This window comes from Microcaecilia unicolor, chromosome 6, assembly GCF_901765095.1.
Source record: "Microcaecilia unicolor chromosome 6, aMicUni1.1, whole genome shotgun sequence".
In the NCBI taxonomy this organism is placed as follows: Eukaryota; Metazoa; Chordata; class Amphibia; order Gymnophiona; family Siphonopidae; genus Microcaecilia; species Microcaecilia unicolor.
In genome coordinates, this window is record NC_044036.1 from 148,871,321 (window position 1) to 148,888,405 (window position 17,085).

The following is a 17,085-nucleotide window of genomic DNA, read 5'->3' on the forward strand; positions in this document are numbered from 1 at the left end:
TGTCACTTAACCCTCCATTGCCCCAGGTACAAACTTAGATTAAGAGCCAACTAGTGACAGAAAAAGTACCTGCATATAATATATGTAAACTGCTTTCGTTGTACCCACAGAAATGCGGTCTATCCAATCCATGACCCTTTAGCATAGATAAAAGTGGAAACTGTAAATTTAAATAGATAGTCCATATGTCCAACATGTTTCAGCACCACAGTGCCTGCTTTAGGGCATTTAAAAAAAATTGTAGACAGTAATTCCATCATATTGCACATAAGGCTTTCTCAAATCCCAGACATAACTTTAAAAGAGGTCCCCCTAGGACTAGGGGGCATGCGATGAAGCTACAATGTAGTAAATTTAAAACGAATCAGAGAAAATTTTTCTTCACTCAACGTGTAATTAAAATCTGGAATTCGTTGCCAGAGAATGTGGTAAAGGCGGTTAGCTTAGTGGAGTTTAAAAAAGGTTTGGACGGCTTCCTAATGGAAAAGTCCATAGACCGTTATTAAATGGACTTGGGGAAAATCCACTATTTCTGGGATAAGCAGTATAAAATGTTTTGTACATTTTGGGGATCTTGCCAGGTATTTGTGACCTGGATTGGCCACTGTTGGAAACAGGATGCTGGGCGCGATGGACCTTTGGTCTTTCCCAGTATGGCAATACTTATGTACTTATTTACAATGGGGGTAATATTCAGCCCGCATATGCGGTTTCAGGCATCGAATATCTGGGTTTGTGCGGCAATCCGGAAGTTAACTAGACACTGGTCGATATTCAGACCAGTGCCTGGTTAACTCAAGTGAAAGCCTGGCTCTTCTCCCAAGCCTTTAATACATGCAGCAGCTGACTACCCACCACTCTGCACCTGGACAATCTTGCTGCAGACCCTGTAGCAGACCAGTTCCTCATATCTTGTTCAACTGTGCATATAAACTGCCATATCTTTAGCCACTTATTTGTTTATCCCAATAACTTTGTATTTTTCATCTTGTCCTATCTATGTGTCTCAACTGCATTTGCCCCCCTCAGTTACCTATTAAGATATTTGATTGCATTGGATGGAGATAATATTTTTTGTATTGTAAGAACAGCATTAGCATCATATCTATGTTATTTGAATACTCTAATGGGTGCCTGTTAGTGTTTCATTTATATTGTGCTGAAAACATATCCATCTCTTTCAATTGTAATCCCCCAGTGAAGTAATCCAAAGAACTCTTCAAAGGTGAGATTCACTCATGATTATATTCATCTTTGGTCTATGATTATCGAACTTCTTTAGGGCAGCTCTCAATTTCTAGAATGGAAACAAAAGGGGGAAATAAAGCACAAATATGTCAAAAAATGTTTCAGCAAAAAACACTTAATATATGTTATACAAAATTCAGTGGCTGAGTGGCCTAGTGGTTAGGGTGGTGGACTTTGGTCCTGAGGAACTGAGTTCAATTCCCACTTCAGGCACAGGCAGCTCCTTGTGACTCTGGGCAAGTCACTTAACCCTCCATTGCCCCGTGTAAGCCGCATTGAGCCTGCCATGAGTGGGAAAGCACAGGGTACAAATGTAACAAAAAAAAAAAAGACACAGCTCTCAATTGCAGAAATTGTGAACTTTTCTTCACTCTCCGTCCATATGTCAGCACTTACATAACTAGGTTCTGAAGTGACAAATGATAGACGTGTACATTGCCAAGTGACAATGCAGGAGATTTGCATACCTACTGCCTCCATTGTATGCAAATTTATCTCATGTATATTCATTAATCCCTTGTATGAGCTCTCCTTTTTTACTTTGGTCACACGATTAGACAAAATAACACTCTAATGACCATTCAATCATATATTAACTCCTTTAATTACAACAAATATGTACAACAATCTTTTTGATTGAAGTCGAATAGCCCAGTTGGGATACAAAGAAGTTATTGAGGGAATTAAGCATTACAGGAATGTAAGAAGTTAATTCTTCTTGGAAAAACCAGGGAGAAGTGCAAGCACGAAATTGACTGATTGTATCGTATGGAAGGTGTATAAGCAATTTGAGATACTATCACTGGGGCGTCATGAACCTCAGTAGAGACATTGCGTAGTACATCTACAGGTTGGAGTAACAACATGAAAGAATATCAATAATATTGTTTTGTAATTGCAATTGTCCGGATAATACTTGGTCCCCATGGTACTAGGTTTGTGATGAAGAATAATTGAATGCATGAGTTAGATGAATGCAAGCATCTGAACCATAACATGGAGTAAAATTATTGAAATAATAGAGAAAAGATTGTTTTACATATTTGTTGTAATTAAAGGAGTTAATATATGATTGAATGCATATTCGTTAGGGATATCCTAAAAACCTGATCTGTTTGCAACCCTTGAGGCCGGACCTCCTGCATCCCTGGTCTTTCATAAGTGCCTAAGGTGCCCAGTCATAGAATCAGACTACTAGGTTCTCATTCATCTAGGACTTTCTCCATAGATACAGGAGATCAGGCCTTTAGAGTAGCTCTCTTAAGTGTCTGGTGAAAAAAATCAAGAGTAACGATGTAGGCATAATTTACAAACTAATATTTTTTTCAGCCCACTTACAGTCATTTTATGGTTCACCATTACTATGGGGAAGTTTTGCCAGAATTTCAAGTTGGATTTTCATAGACTGCATGCTTCCGCTTCCACTTCTGCCCAGACCATATCCATCATCCGTTGTCATTAAGTCTTTGGCTTCCTTCAGTGCTGTTTCCTTCTGCTGCTGCTGCTGTTCTTTCTCAATCATACGATAATTATAATAGTTCATGACGAAAAGAAATGTCCCAGCAATCAGCATAACAGCTCCACATTTATAAAACATGTACTTGTAGTCACTAAAAGTGTCTACAATGATTCCTGTGAATCATAAAACACAAAGGTCATTTTTAAAATTCAAACAAAAAAATTGAAAAGGACAAAAAGATGGATAATTGAGGTTGAGCTCATAAACTTCTCCCATCAACTGGGTATTTATCATTCAATGGAATGAAGTTTCCTAGATTGTTGGTCCAAGATCACTTGATAAACATTTACAGAACAGCTGTGGAAATCACTTCCCTGAACAGTATTATTAGCAACACCTTCACTATCTCAGATTGTGACACAGTAAACCCTGGCAAACATTTAATCACCAACTAATGGGCAAAGTTTGCAATCATAATCCTCCCGCTATTTTAACTGAAGCAGACAGCATTTAGGCAAAATACCAGCCCTCGCAGTTAAAATGAAACAGGGTATTCTGCGGTGGCACTCGGATATCTGGTTTCAGTACCCACCTGGAAGTGCTTTCTGATTAGCAATCATATTCAGACCACTAACCAAATAGCTTACCAGATAAAGCTGGGACAGCCTTTCTTGCAGTCCTAACTTCATCTGGCTTGTTTTCCGGTTAGTGGCCTGAATATGGCCACTAAGAGAAGAATTCTATAAATGGCACTCAAAAATGGGCAATGGAAAAGTTCAACACTAAGCCCTATTCTATAAAGGATGTGCGCCCTTTATAGAATAGCGCTTAGCACCAGTTCCCACACCCAACTCTGAGTGCCAGATTTATGACTCCTGAAACCTGGTGTAAATCCCGGTGCCCAAGATGGGTGTGGAGACTCATTATTTATAACACTGTGTACAACCTTTGGAGCACCCATGACCTTCCCATGCCCCTCTCATGGCCATGTCCCCTTTCGGGTTGCACGTTAGGGGGTTTAGGTGCCCAGTGTTATAGAATAGTGCTCAGCCAGATGTGGGCATAAATTCTAACTGGTGCCAATTAATGTCAATAATTGGTTGTTAACATCCAATTATTGATGGTTAACAGTTTGTTAGCCAATTAAGTTGCGTGCACATCTCGACAGCATGCCCAAATTTGGGCACCATATATAGAATCTAACTGGATAACCTCCTCCTCCATGCAAGTTCCGCCCACAGACCTCCCTATCTCTGTGCAGATAGTGCCAAGGTGTTCAGAGGAAACATTCAATGACACTGCCCGGTTAGTTCAAAAAACAGAGGAATGCGACCTTTGCAGAATTGGTAAAGGGCACAAAGACAGCAAAGGTGGTCTAGGAAGAAGAAACAACCAATGATGCAAGTTAAATATTTTTACTGAAGAAGGACCCGACTTGGCCAAGTTTTGACAATAAAGCCTTCATCAGGGGTCATTAGATTCTTCAATAATAAATACAATGGACACACGATAGGAAACAGTCATCTGTGAATGTAAGGACACTGGTCACACAGAAGAGGTTAGCAAAACTGGATCCTTCAATAAAAATATTTAACTTCCTTCATTGGTTGTTCCTCCTTCCTGGCCCACCTTTGCTGTTAGTGGTACATGGGTAGAGTATGAGTTGGGTCCTAGGTGTGTCTCTGGAATACACACATAACTTATAGAATATCGTAACATATGCACATTTTAGGGCACAATTAGGTGCCAACAGTTACAATTGCCATTGACTTGGCATACCTGTTGATGCTTAACTTTATGTGCAACAATGCCGACTTATGCTAATATTACTTATTTATGACATTTATATCCCACATTATTCAAATAGGATTCAAGTTCAATGTGGCTCACAATATAACAAAAGTAGAACTGACAAGGTGTTCTGATTACATAGAACAAAGTAGATAGATATAAATACAACATAACTAATAGCAGAATAACATCGCATAGCATTGGGGTGCCTAAATCTTGGCACCAATGTATAGAATTGTCATCATCCCCCTAATTCTATAAAAGTCACCAAAATTTGTGGAACACATATTTGGGTGCACACCCAATTTGCGCACGCAATTCAATTGAATAATGAGCTAATTAGTGCCAATAATTGGCTTTTCTAACAAGAATCATTGGAACTAATTAGATTTAATTGGCATTTACGCACCTAAAATTTACATACGATCTGAAAAGGGAGCATGGAAATGGGAGGGTCATGGGCATAACAGGGGCATTCCTAAAACTAATGTGTGTTGTTATACAATAGCAGGATACGCACCTAATATAGGAGTGAATATTTGCACGACATTTCAGTTGGCGCAAAAGGCTGTGCCTAAAGTTAGGTATAAACACTATTCTATAAACCTCACCTAAATTTAAGCGCAGCTTATAGAATAGCGCTTTTTTCAGTACTAATGTGCCATATACAGAATCTAGCCTCATAGGCTTTAATAAAGCTGGACATCTACATGTCAGTGAGTGGCTTGTTTGGACCTGGGCTTTGCACCAGTGAACATGCGTATCTCTCTGGTGTTAAAAACCACCTCAAAATTCTTCTTTAATCCTCAATTGGTTATTTCTGAACTTCCAGTTTTATGAAATCGGTAACTTACATATGTAAATCCTGGCACTTATAGGATGGAGAATCAGCACTTAACCTGAGCAACTGAAAAACCACTTTGTTATACCCACCAAAGGCGGTATAGTAAATAGAAATATTTATTTAGTTTTTGTTCACACCTTTTTTAGTGGTAGATCAAGATGAGTAAATAGAAGAAAGTAGAGGCGTATCATCTACATCAGGGGTCATATAGATAGCTCTAAACAAACAATATAATAAATATATATTCAAAAAAACAGATATCACATCTATAGAAAAACCAGATAATGAATATGTATAAAAAAACAGATATTACATCTATGGTATATAAAATATGTGTAATGCCTATCCATATGACCCCTGATGTAGACGTACGCTGAACACGGACCGTGTGGGTCCCTTAAACAATTGCATCAATAAAGTGTGTCTTCATAATATCTCCAGTGGTGGAATTGTCTTTTGATCAGCTTCTACTTTCTTCGGTTTAGTCTTCCTGATATAGAGGTTTTGTCATGTTCATGTTTTAGCTCAAGATGAGTTACATTCAGGTACACTGGGGTATTTCTCTGTCCCTGAGGGGCTCACAATCTAATTTGTACCTGAGGCAATGGAGGCTTAAGTGACTGCCCAAGATCACAAGGAGCAGCAGTTGGTGCAAGTGGCTGCACCTAAAGATAGGCTTGAGTCACAAGGGTAAGCGCTACTCTATAAACCGCATCTAACTTTAAACGCGGCTTATACAATAGTGCTTTTTTTTCCAGCACCAATTTTTTCATCGTTCATGTATAGAATTCACCTCCTTGTGTGCTACCAGATACAAGTGTACTTAGTAACATGTATATGTATTTTATAAAGACTCGACCATCTTTAAGCCTTTGTAAAATACCTTGTTTATTGTAAACAACCTGAATTGAATGTCTCTTGGCCTACCTAGCCACTTTGGGCTTTTTGTCAAACAAATTCTTATTTTCCTCCCTTCCTACCTTTCAAGGACCATAGAAACAGTGGTACTTATACATGTAAAATGTCTTACCTCCAACAGGTGGCCCAAACAGAAGTGGGAAGCACTCAGATAAAGTTACAATCCCAACAGCACTTCCAAAGCGTTGTGCTCCGACAATATCCATTAAGGCTTCAAACAACAAAGCACACACCATACCAAAAGCTAGACCAAAAACTGCAGAGTAGATTACTACACCTGTATAACTGGAAGTAAAGGGGCACATAAGGTGACAGAAACCATTAAAAATAATAGAAAAACTTAAAAAATATTGAACTCTTGGCCTCATCCACTTGATATTTGCAATCAGTCCAGTAGTAGGTCTGGAAATCATATCAACTATAGCCAGCACCGACAAGAGGAAGGCCGATGAATATTCATCAAACCCAAGATGCTTTCCATATTGCACTAAGAAAACAATAGGGACAAAAAACCCAAAAAACAATATCACATTTCCAAAAAGGTATATTAAGAAACCTCTGTGTTTAAGAAGTGAAAAATCAAGATATTTATTCAGCTTGTCACAACAGTTTCCTTTCTCTCATTTTTGTTTGCTGTCAGTAAATTAGTGGCTTGAGCACCGTCAAGTTTCAAGGATCTTTCCTGGGCTTCCTCTTGAATATATTTGCTTATCTTCTTTTTACTGTTGCCCATCGTTGGTTGAATGGGTCTGAAGAGGGCGCCAGCCACACAACAGTTCAATAAGATTCCTCCCAATATTAAAAAACTACCCCGCCAGCCAAATAAATCAAAGAGAAACTGATTGAAAAGAGCAAATGTACAGAGCAGCACAGGGCTTCCTGCCATGGCAAGACCAATAGCCCATTGGCCTTCGGTTCAAGAAGTATTTCCCAATGATTATCAATGAAGGCTGTAGATTGAAAGAAGGCCAAGACCTGCAGCAAAAGAACAGAAGCTTTAAAGTCATCCAAAATTTATAGTGGAGTCTGTAAGTGCCAAACAATATAAACAAGTCATCAGCTTTTAACTACATGTGTGTATGCTTTTGTGAGTTCAGGGACGTATTCCGTCCACTGACCAGACAATTAGTGTAGCTTTATCTGGATATCAGGTTGAATATCCACCAATATCTAGATATGCCAGTCTAAATTAATTTTTATAGGAATTTTCTTGCATTGAATCCATGTGAAAGCACAAACGTTGGGGCCCTTTATAAGCAGCTTACAATGTGGCCTGCTCTATCCCCAGCGCGGATCTTTCCCACGTGCTACGGCCACTTTTAGTGCTAGCTGGTAATGGCCAATTTTTCTATTTCTGAAATAATGGCCATGCGCTAATTTTCCCATTAGAGCATGGCCATTACACGTGAGCACTTAAGGGCCCTTTTACTAAGCCGTGGGTAGGCTCTACGCACATGCAGCACATGCCAAAATCAGACTACCACAGGCCAGCGCACCCTCCTGGCTCTAATTCCAGATTTGGCAACACGCCCATAATGCCTGGATGAATTATTTATTTCCTCCTAGGCACGCTGGTTCTGACGGCAATTGGCAACTTGGCACGTGCCAACTATTCACCGTGCGTTGTAGTGCATGAGCCTTTACCGCTATATCAATTGGTGGCGTTAAGGGCTCAGGCCCAGTTTTGGGCATGCGCTGCTTTCATATTTATTATTACTAGTAAAAAAGGCCGTTTCTGACACAAATGAACGGGCACTAGCAAGGTTTTCCTTGGAGTGTGTATGTTTGGGAGAGTGTATGTGAGAGTGACTGTTTGAGAGTCAGAGTGAAAGTGTGAGTGTGTGAGAGAGAGAGTGAGTCTGGGTGTGAGTGTGTTTGTGAGAGAGTGTGTGTGTGAGAATGAGAGTGTGTGCAAGTGTTGTATGTGAGACACAGTGTGAGAGAGAGTGTGTGTATGAGACCAAGCGGAGTGTGTGAGTGACTGTGTGGCACATAGAGAGTGAATGTGATACAGTGTGAGACAGAGTGTGTGAGAGTGAGAGTCAGAAAGACATTGTATATGAGAGAGAGAGTGTGAGCCATGCCCTCCCAATCCATGGCCATCTGTCCCCTGCCCCCTCCATTCATCCTTTTCCAGCAATTCCCCTCTCTCCCTGAGCCCTGCCCTCCAATCCATGGCCCTCCCTGTTTCTCTGTCACCTGCCCCCTCCATTCCTCCCTATCCAGCATTTCCCCTCTCTGCCTGAGGCCTGCCCTGCAATCCATATCCATCCATGCCCATCTGCCCCCTCCATTCATCCCTATCCAGTAATTCCCCTCTCCCTGAGTCCTGCTCTTCCAATCCATGCCCATCCATGCTCCTCTGTCACCTGGCCCCTCCATTTTTCCCTATCCAGCATTTCCCCTCTCTGCCTGAGGCCTGCCCTGCAATCCATATCCATCCATGCCCATCTGTCCCCTCCATTCATCCCTATCCAGCAATTCCCCTCTCCCTGAGTCCTGCCCTTCCAATCCATGCCCATCCATGCTCCTCTGTCACCTGGCCCCTCCATTCATCCCTATCCAGCATTTCCCCTCTCTGCCTGAGGCCTGTCCTGCAATCCATATCCATCCATGCCCATCTGTCCCCTCCATTCATCCTTTTCCAGCAATTCCCCTCTCTCCCTGAGTCCTGCCCTTCCAATCCATGCCCATCCATGCTCCTCTGTCACCTGGCCCCTCCATTTTTCTCTATCCAGCATTTCCCTCTCTGCCTGAGGCCTGCCCTGCAATCCATATCCATCCATGCCCATCTGTCCCCTCTATTCATCCCTATCCAGCAATTTCCCTCTCTCCCTTAGTCCTGCCCTCCCAATCCATGCCCATCCATGCTCCTCTGTCCCCTGGCCCCTTCATTCATCCATTTCCAGTAATTCCCCCCTCTCCCTGAGCCCTGCCCTCCCATTCCATGCCCATCCATGCTCCTCTGTCCCCTGCCGCCTCCATTCATCCTTTTCCAGCAAGTCCCCTCTCTCCCTTCCATGACCCCCCCCCCTCGCATCCATGCTCCTCTCTCTCCCATGTCCCAGCCTGGCCCGCCCTCTTCTCCCCCCCCCCTTCGCATCCATGTCCCCCCCTTCGCATCCATGTCCCCCCCTTCGCATCCATGCATCCCCCCCCCCCTTCGCATCCATGCATCCCTTTTTTTTTTTCTTCTTCGTTTTAACTTTACCTCCGTGGCGGTTCGTGCAGCGAAACGTCAGGGAAGGAGGCGGCGCTCCCGACGTCTTGCTTTCCCTTCGCTGTCTCCCGCCTTCTTTTGAAGGCGGAACACAGCGAAGGGAAGGCTAGACGTCGGGAGCGCCGCCTCCTTCCCTGACGCTTCGCTTCCGGATTTGTTTGGTTTGAGGCGAGGGCGGGGCAAAGACGGCTGGCTGGCTTGAAGGCTTCACACCACGAATCCGGCGCGAACCCTTCAGCCTGGGAGTGACGTCAGATGGCTTCATGGCTTCAAGGCTTCAAGGCTTCAAGGCTTCAGGCTTCAGGCTTCAAGGCTTCACAGAACGTTGTCCTCAGAACGTTGAGGGTGCGTTTTATTATATTAGATTTATTACATTTGTATCCCACATTTTCCCACCTATCTGTAGGCTCAATGTGGCTTACATAATGCCGGAGAGCTGTTTGCAGACTCCGGAGTAAACAAATACAAGGTGATGTTGTGGAAGGAAAAGGTTCATGTTGTAGGACCACATAAAGGAATCGTACAACGGAAGAGTTATCTGATGGCCATTACGAACTTTAGTGTTGTTGTGTCGCTGAGATCAGGCGTTTGTTGGGTCAGTAGGGTATGCCTTTTTAAACAGGTGGGTCTTAAGTGATTTTCTGAAGTGTAAGTGGTCGTATGTGGTTTTCAAGTCTTTTGGTAGTGCATTCCACAGTTTTGTGCTGATGTATGAAAAACTGGATGCGTAAGTTGATTTGAATTTGAGTCCTTTGCAGCTTGGGTAGTGGAGATTTAGGTACATTCGTGTTGATTCGGATGTGTTTCTTGTTGGTAGGTCAATCAAGTCTGTCATGTATCCCGGCGCTTCACTGTAGATAATTTTGTGAACCATAGTGCAGATTTTTGAAGGTAATGCGTTCTTTGATTGGGAGCCAGTGTAGTTTTTCGTGGAGGGGTTTTGCGCTTTCAAATCTTGTTTTTCCGAAGATGAGTCTTGCTGCCGTGTTTTGAACTGCACTTTTCTCGTCCCATTAAAAAAAACATTTTTTGTAAATGTGGTAAAAACTGGCCTGGTGCGCACCTAATACACGTGTCTACACTACCGCAGGCCACGTTTTACCATGACTTAGTAAAAGGACCCCTTGCTGACACCGAGGGCTCCCATACTAACTACGCGCTAATCAGTTAGCACACGGTGATGTAACTGTGCAGATTAGCACTGGACATACCTACCCTCCGCCCCCAGACTCAGCCCCAGTGCTAAAAAATATTTTCTAATTTTTAGCGCATGGGAAGCGTGTGCCAAACAGAAAACTACCGTGGGACGCCTGAGCGCACCCCACGGTAATGCCTTCTACCCTGTGGTACACACGTGTTAATGCTTATAACAGCTTAGTAAAAGGGCCCCTGTCCTGTGTAAGTAAATAAAATAAATTTATGTGCCCAAATGGTACATAACTGTGGATGCAGTTATAGAATCGCCCTTCACATTTCTAATTTTGAAATTAGGCTTCTAAATGATTCAAAGAAGAGGCTAAAGAGGTTAGGGCTCTTCAGCTTGGAAAAGAGACGGCTGAGAGGGGATATGATTGAGATCTATAAAAATCCTGAATGGTGTAGAACGGGTAGAAGTGAATCGATTTTTTTCTCAGTCTTTCCAAAAGTACAAGACCAGGGGACACTCAATGAAATTACTGGAAATGCTTTTAAAACAAATATAGGAGGAAATATTTTTTTCACTCAATGAAGAGTTAAGCTCTGGAACTCTTTGCTGGAGGATATGGTAACAGCACTTAGGCGTCCTTCTATGAAGCTGCGGCAAAAGGGGGCCTGCGCTGGCGTTGGCGTGTATTTCGATGAGTGCTAAAAGCCCCTTTTACTGCAGCAGGTAAAAGGAAGTTCTTTCTTTTTTTCAAAAAATGGCGCCGCACAGCCATTTCGGGGATGAGCCACTTACCGCCACCCATTGAGATGGCATTAAGGGCTCCCGTGCTAACCGGGCATGCAATGCAGCACTGCCCGATTACCACGGGTACACACTGGCGCTACAAAATTGAAATATCTTGCAGCGCCAGAAATGGCATGTGCTGGGGGAGGGAACTACCGCTGGCTGCAATGGTAGCCTGGCGGTTCTTCCCTTCTAGCGAGCGGTAAGCCCTAAATGATTCAAAGAAGAGCGACCAAAATGATAAAGGGGATGGAACTCTTCCCATATGGGAAGAGGAAAGGCTGAAAAGGTTAGGGCTCTTCAGCTTGGAAAAGAGACAACTGAGAGGGGATATGATTGAGGTCTATAAATCCTGAGTGCTGTAGAACAGGTAAAAAAGAAGGGCGATGAAATGATAGCGGGGATGGGAAGACTTCCCTATGAAGAAAGACTAAGGAGGCAGGGCTTTTCAGCTTGGAGAAGAGACGAATGAGGGGAGACATGATAGAGGTATATAAAACTAGTAAAAAAGGCCCGTTTCTGTTTGAAAGGAAACGGGCGCTAGCAAGGTTGTTTGTGAGTTGTTTTTTTGTTATGAAATAGTTATAAAAGTGTTGTAGTTGTAATCAGAAGGAATGTATTTTTAGTTTGTATAATGTAGATGATGCTCCATGTTTTTTGTGTGTTTTGTTTTCTGTGTGTGTATGTGTGTGTTTGTTTGTGTGTGTGAGAGAGTGTGTGTGACAGTGACTCACAGAGTGTGAAAGACTGTTTGTGTGTGTGTGTGAGAGAGAGAGAGAGAGTGTCTGTGTGTGACACAGAGCTTCAGTGAGCCAAACTGTGTGTGTGTGTGTTTAGCCTAAACAGTTTGGTTTCCAATTCTCAGGGTGTGTGAATTAATTGCCCCCCCCCCCCCCCTTCCATTCGTTGCTGCACTTGTGACTGTTACCCTGGTTAGTGTCGTTTTCATTTTGCAGCTGCCTGTCAGGTGCGATGCCCCCCTCCCGGCACCATCCCACCCACGGCGATGCACCCGGCCGCAGCCATCCCACCCACAGTGCCCATCGCACCCACCTTCGCGTTGCTTTGGCCGGTCGGGGGACCCGGAACCCCGCCAGCACAAGTCCTTTGTGCTGACTACGGCATCATCTTTGGCATTGGTAGCCTGTGCAGGGCGGAGTTCTGTGCATCTGACGTCCTGCACGTGCAGGATGTCAGACGCACAGAAGCCCTGCATGCACAGGCTAGGAACGCCGAAGATGACGCCGTAATGAGCAGACAAGACTTATGCTGGCGGGGTTTCGGGTCCCCCGCCGGCAAAGCAACGTGAAGGTGGGTGGCTTAGGAGGGGGTTGTTGCGGGGGGGGGGGTGTTGGAGGTCCTTGTTTTGAACTGCAGCTTTGAGGGGGGTCTACGAATATGTGGGAGGGGCTTGAAGTTTTTGAGGTTTGGTGCGCGGGGAGGGGGGGGTATTGGATGTGGGAACAGTGGTCTCTGGAGTCATTTGCACTCCGGAGCTTTGGAGGTGCGTCCCCTTTCCGCGGGCGGGGGGGGTGTTGGATGTGGGAACAGTGGTCTCTGGAGTCATTTGCACTCCGGAGCTTTGGAGGTGCGTCCCCTTTCCGCGGGTGGGTCGGCAGGGGGAGGAGTACTCCTCCTCCCCCTGCGTGGGTGCGATCCGTTTGTTTAGTTGCCTTTTTTTTCCTACCCTTGACGTCATGACGTTTGACGTGAGGGCGGGGCACGGGTCAGTGGGGTGGCTTCACCACCATGAATCCACGAACCGTTCTGGGAGTCTGACTGACTTCAGTGACGTCAGTGTCCTCAGAACGTTGAGGTTGCGTTTTATTATAGTAGATAATGAGTGGAGTGGAACAGGTGGATGTGAAGCGTCTGTTCACACTTTCCAAAGATACTAGTACTAGGGTGCATGCGATGAAACTACAGTGTAGTAGTAATTTAAAACAAATAGGAGAAAATGTTTCTTCACCCAACGCGTAATTAAACTCTGGATTCGTTGCTGGAGAACGCAGTGAAGGCGGTTAGCTTGGCAGAGTTTAAAAAGGGGTTGGGCGGTTTCCTAAAGGACAAGTCCATAGACCGCTACTAAATGGACTTGGGAAAAATCCACAATTTCGGGAATAACATGTATAAAATGTTTGTACGTTTGGGTAGCTTACCAGGTGCCCTTGACCTGGATTGGCCGCTGTCAGGGACAGGATGCTGGGCTCGATGGACCTTTGGTCTTTTCCCAGTATGGCATTACTTAAGTACTTATGTAATTTTTTTAGTCTTTCCAAAAGTACAAAGGCCAGGAGACACTCAATGAAATTATGTGGAAATGCTTTTAAAACAAATAGGAGGAAATATTTTTTCACTCAAAGGATAATTAAGCTCTGGAACTCTTTGCCGGAAGATGTGGTAACAGCAGTTAGTGTACCTGGGTTTCAAAAAGATTTGGAGAAGTTCCTGAAGGATAGGGTTACCATATGGTTCCAGAAAAGGGCTGAATCTGTCCTCTCTTTTCTGGAGCCATATGGTAACCCTACTGAAAGAAAACTCCATAGTCTGTTAATGAGATGGACATGGGGGAAGCCACTGCTTGCCCTGGGATTGGTAGCATGGAATGTTGCTACTAATTGAGATTCGGAATGGAATTGTGCTACTTTTTGGAATTCTGGAATCTTGCTACTATTTGGGTTTCTGCCAGGTACTTGTGACCTGGATTGGCCACTATTGGAAGTAGGATACTGGGCTAGATGGACCATTGGTCTGACCCAGTTTGGCTATTCTTATGTTGTTATTGTTATTTTGAGTTTTTCAGTGGAAGTAGCACCTCTTGCTCATTTTTAGGTTTGTACAATAAAAGCTTGAGTTCTTCTCACTGGCCAAGTTAGCATGGAACAATGAGACACTCTCTCCACCACACAGAAAATAATGACAGTGGAGGCAGGGTAGAAAAATTATCAATTAAAACTCCTTATTAACTGATCATTAATTTTGAGAGTGACACAAACCTAATTTAATATAATCTCATCCTATTACCGTTAATTAGCGTCTGATGGCTTTCAACTGACTGTTCATCTCACCGACTGGCTAGTAAAATTGCTTTATTTTATGTTTCTAGCAATTTTATGCTGAAATCTTACATCTAAGCCATTTTTTTCCTGGTTTGCAGCCGCTTTAATGGGGCTCTTGAGGCCTACATCATTAAAAACAGTTAAGATCAAATTTCTGCATTTTCCCTTGGCAACAGTTTTGTTTGCTACCATAAAAGAAAATGTGAGGGTGACACCGGCTGGATAAGACAAAAAAAATCATTTACAGTAGTAAGTCTGAATAGGTGAAATATTTTGCAGTTAGTTATGGAAGTGGCTGTATAAGCTGATAAGGAGGGGCATAATCGAACGGCGCCAGTCATCTATATGGGCAGCCATCCATATGACTGGCGCTGCAAAAGGCGGTCCCGAACCATATTATCGAAAAAGATAGCCGGCCATCTTTCGTTTCGATAATACGGTTGGGGCCGGCCAAATGTCAGAGATGGCCGGGTTTGAGATGGCCGGCATTGGTTTTTGCCGAAAATGGAAACCGAGTCCGGCCATCTCAAAGCCGGCGAAATCCAAGGCATTTGGTCATGGGAGGAGCCAGCATTTGTAGTGCACTGCTCCCCCTGACATGCCAGGACACCAACCGGGCACCCTAGGGGGCACTTCTAAAAATTAAAAAAAAATAATAAAAATAGCTCCCAGGTGCATAGCTCCCTTACCTTGGGTGCTGAGCCCCCCAAATCCCACCCAAACCCCACTCCCCACAACTCTACACCATTACCATAGCCCTTATGGGTGAAGGGGGGCGCCTACATGTGGGTACAGTGGTTTTGGGGGGGGGGTGTTGGAGGGCTCCCATTTACCACCACAAGTGTAACAGGTAGGGAAGGGATGGGCCTGGGTCCACCTGCCTGAAGTGCACTGCACCCACTAAAAACTGCTCCAGGGACCTGCATACTGCTGTCAGGGAGCTGGGTATGACATTTCAGGCTGGCATAGAGGCTGGCAAAAAAAGTGTTTTTGGGGGGGTGGGAGGAGGTTGGTGACCACTGGGGGAGTAAAGGGAGGTGATCCTAAAAAAAATGGACCAAGTGAAGCTGGCGAAATGCTCCTCAGAGCCGGCTTTCTTTTCTCCATTATCAGCTGAAGCTGGCCATGTCTTAACAACGCCCCCATCCCGCCTCCCATACCCTTCTGAAACGCCACCTTTAACTTTGGTCGGCTCTGCGACGGAAAGCAGTTAGAGCTAGACAAAATCGGCTTTCTATTATACCGATTTCGCGGGCTTCAGGAGATGGCCGGCCATTTCCCGATTTGTGTCGGAAGATGACTGGCGATCTCTTTGAAAATAAGCAGGAAGGGTAATTTTGTAAAACATATTCTTGTGTAAAACACTGATTTATGCACATAAAAGGCATCTTATAAAGGAGCCCTTTTACTAACCTGCACCAACACGTGCCTAACACAGCTTAAAATGGCGTACCGTGGTATGAGCACAGGCATCCTGCAGTAACTTCCAAATGTGTATGCATTAACGGGCCCTTTTACAAAGCTGCATAAGAGGCTAGCGTGTACAGCATGCATCAAATTGGCATTACCGCCCAGCTAGCGCATGCACCCGGTGGTAATTCTGAGTTTGGCGCAAGCCGAAAACACGTGGTAGAAAATAATTTTCTATTTTCTACCACAGGAGTGTTCCTAGCGGTAATGAGCAGTTGGTGCGTAATGGACGGCTATTGCATGGGTAACCGTGAGGCCTCAACAGGTGGCGGTAAGGGCGCCTTCTTAAAATGGCCACATGGGGACACAAGATGAAGCTAGAATATGGTAGAATTAAAACAAATAGGAGAAAGTTTTTCTTTACTCAGCATGTAGTTGGACTCTGGAACTCGTTGCCGGAGAATGGGGCAGCGGCTGGCCTTACGGAGCTTAAGGGGGGTTTGGACAGATTCCTGAAGGAAAAGTCCATTGAACATTATTAAAAATATTTTTTTTTTGGGGGGGGGGGGTTGCCAGGTTCTTGAAGCCTGGATTGGCCACTGTCGGAGACCCCTTGGTCTTTCCCAGTATGGCGGTGCTTATGTGCTTATGGTAAGTGGTTCACTTACGATTTAGTACTAAAGGATAAGAGCATACAGTATATAATATATAAAGCAGAAAAACTTCTCTTGTATACACTGCAAGGTATCCTGGTGGACTGAAGATGGATTGTGCTCAGCTCAGCATTACTGATTGGTCACGCGTGCCTTGATACAGCTCACGGTAGCGAAACTTTGACCACAGTCGGTGTGACTGACTTTGTTTGCACGTTTTGCCTCTATTGCAACCCAGAAGCTAAGTGTTTTCTTTATGTTTTTGGACCGGTCCTCTCATAATTAGAACTTCCTATGGAGTTTTGCAAGAGTTAAAAGTTTTTTTTATGCCGATGAAGAAGTTGGACCCATTTATTTCCTCTTTATCCTATTAACATATGTAGGGTGGAGGTTGGGGCACAGAGGCTTTTTCCCTTTCTCGGATTTTGCACTCCACAGGAATACTAAAGTGCATTACGTGTATACAAGCAGTGGCATTCCTAGGTCGGCTGCCACCCGGGGCGGATCGCCGCTGCGCACCCCCCCTGGGTGGAGCAGCGTCTGTCCCTCCAGG

At 44.2% G+C, this 17,085-nt stretch overlaps 1 pseudogene; it reads right to left on the reverse strand.

The window, feature by feature from the left end:
* Nucleotides 1-1,131: 1,131 nt before the first annotated feature.
* LOC115472935 overlaps nt 1,132-17,085 on the reverse strand; it is a 37,244-nt pseudogene continuing 21,290 nt past the window's right edge.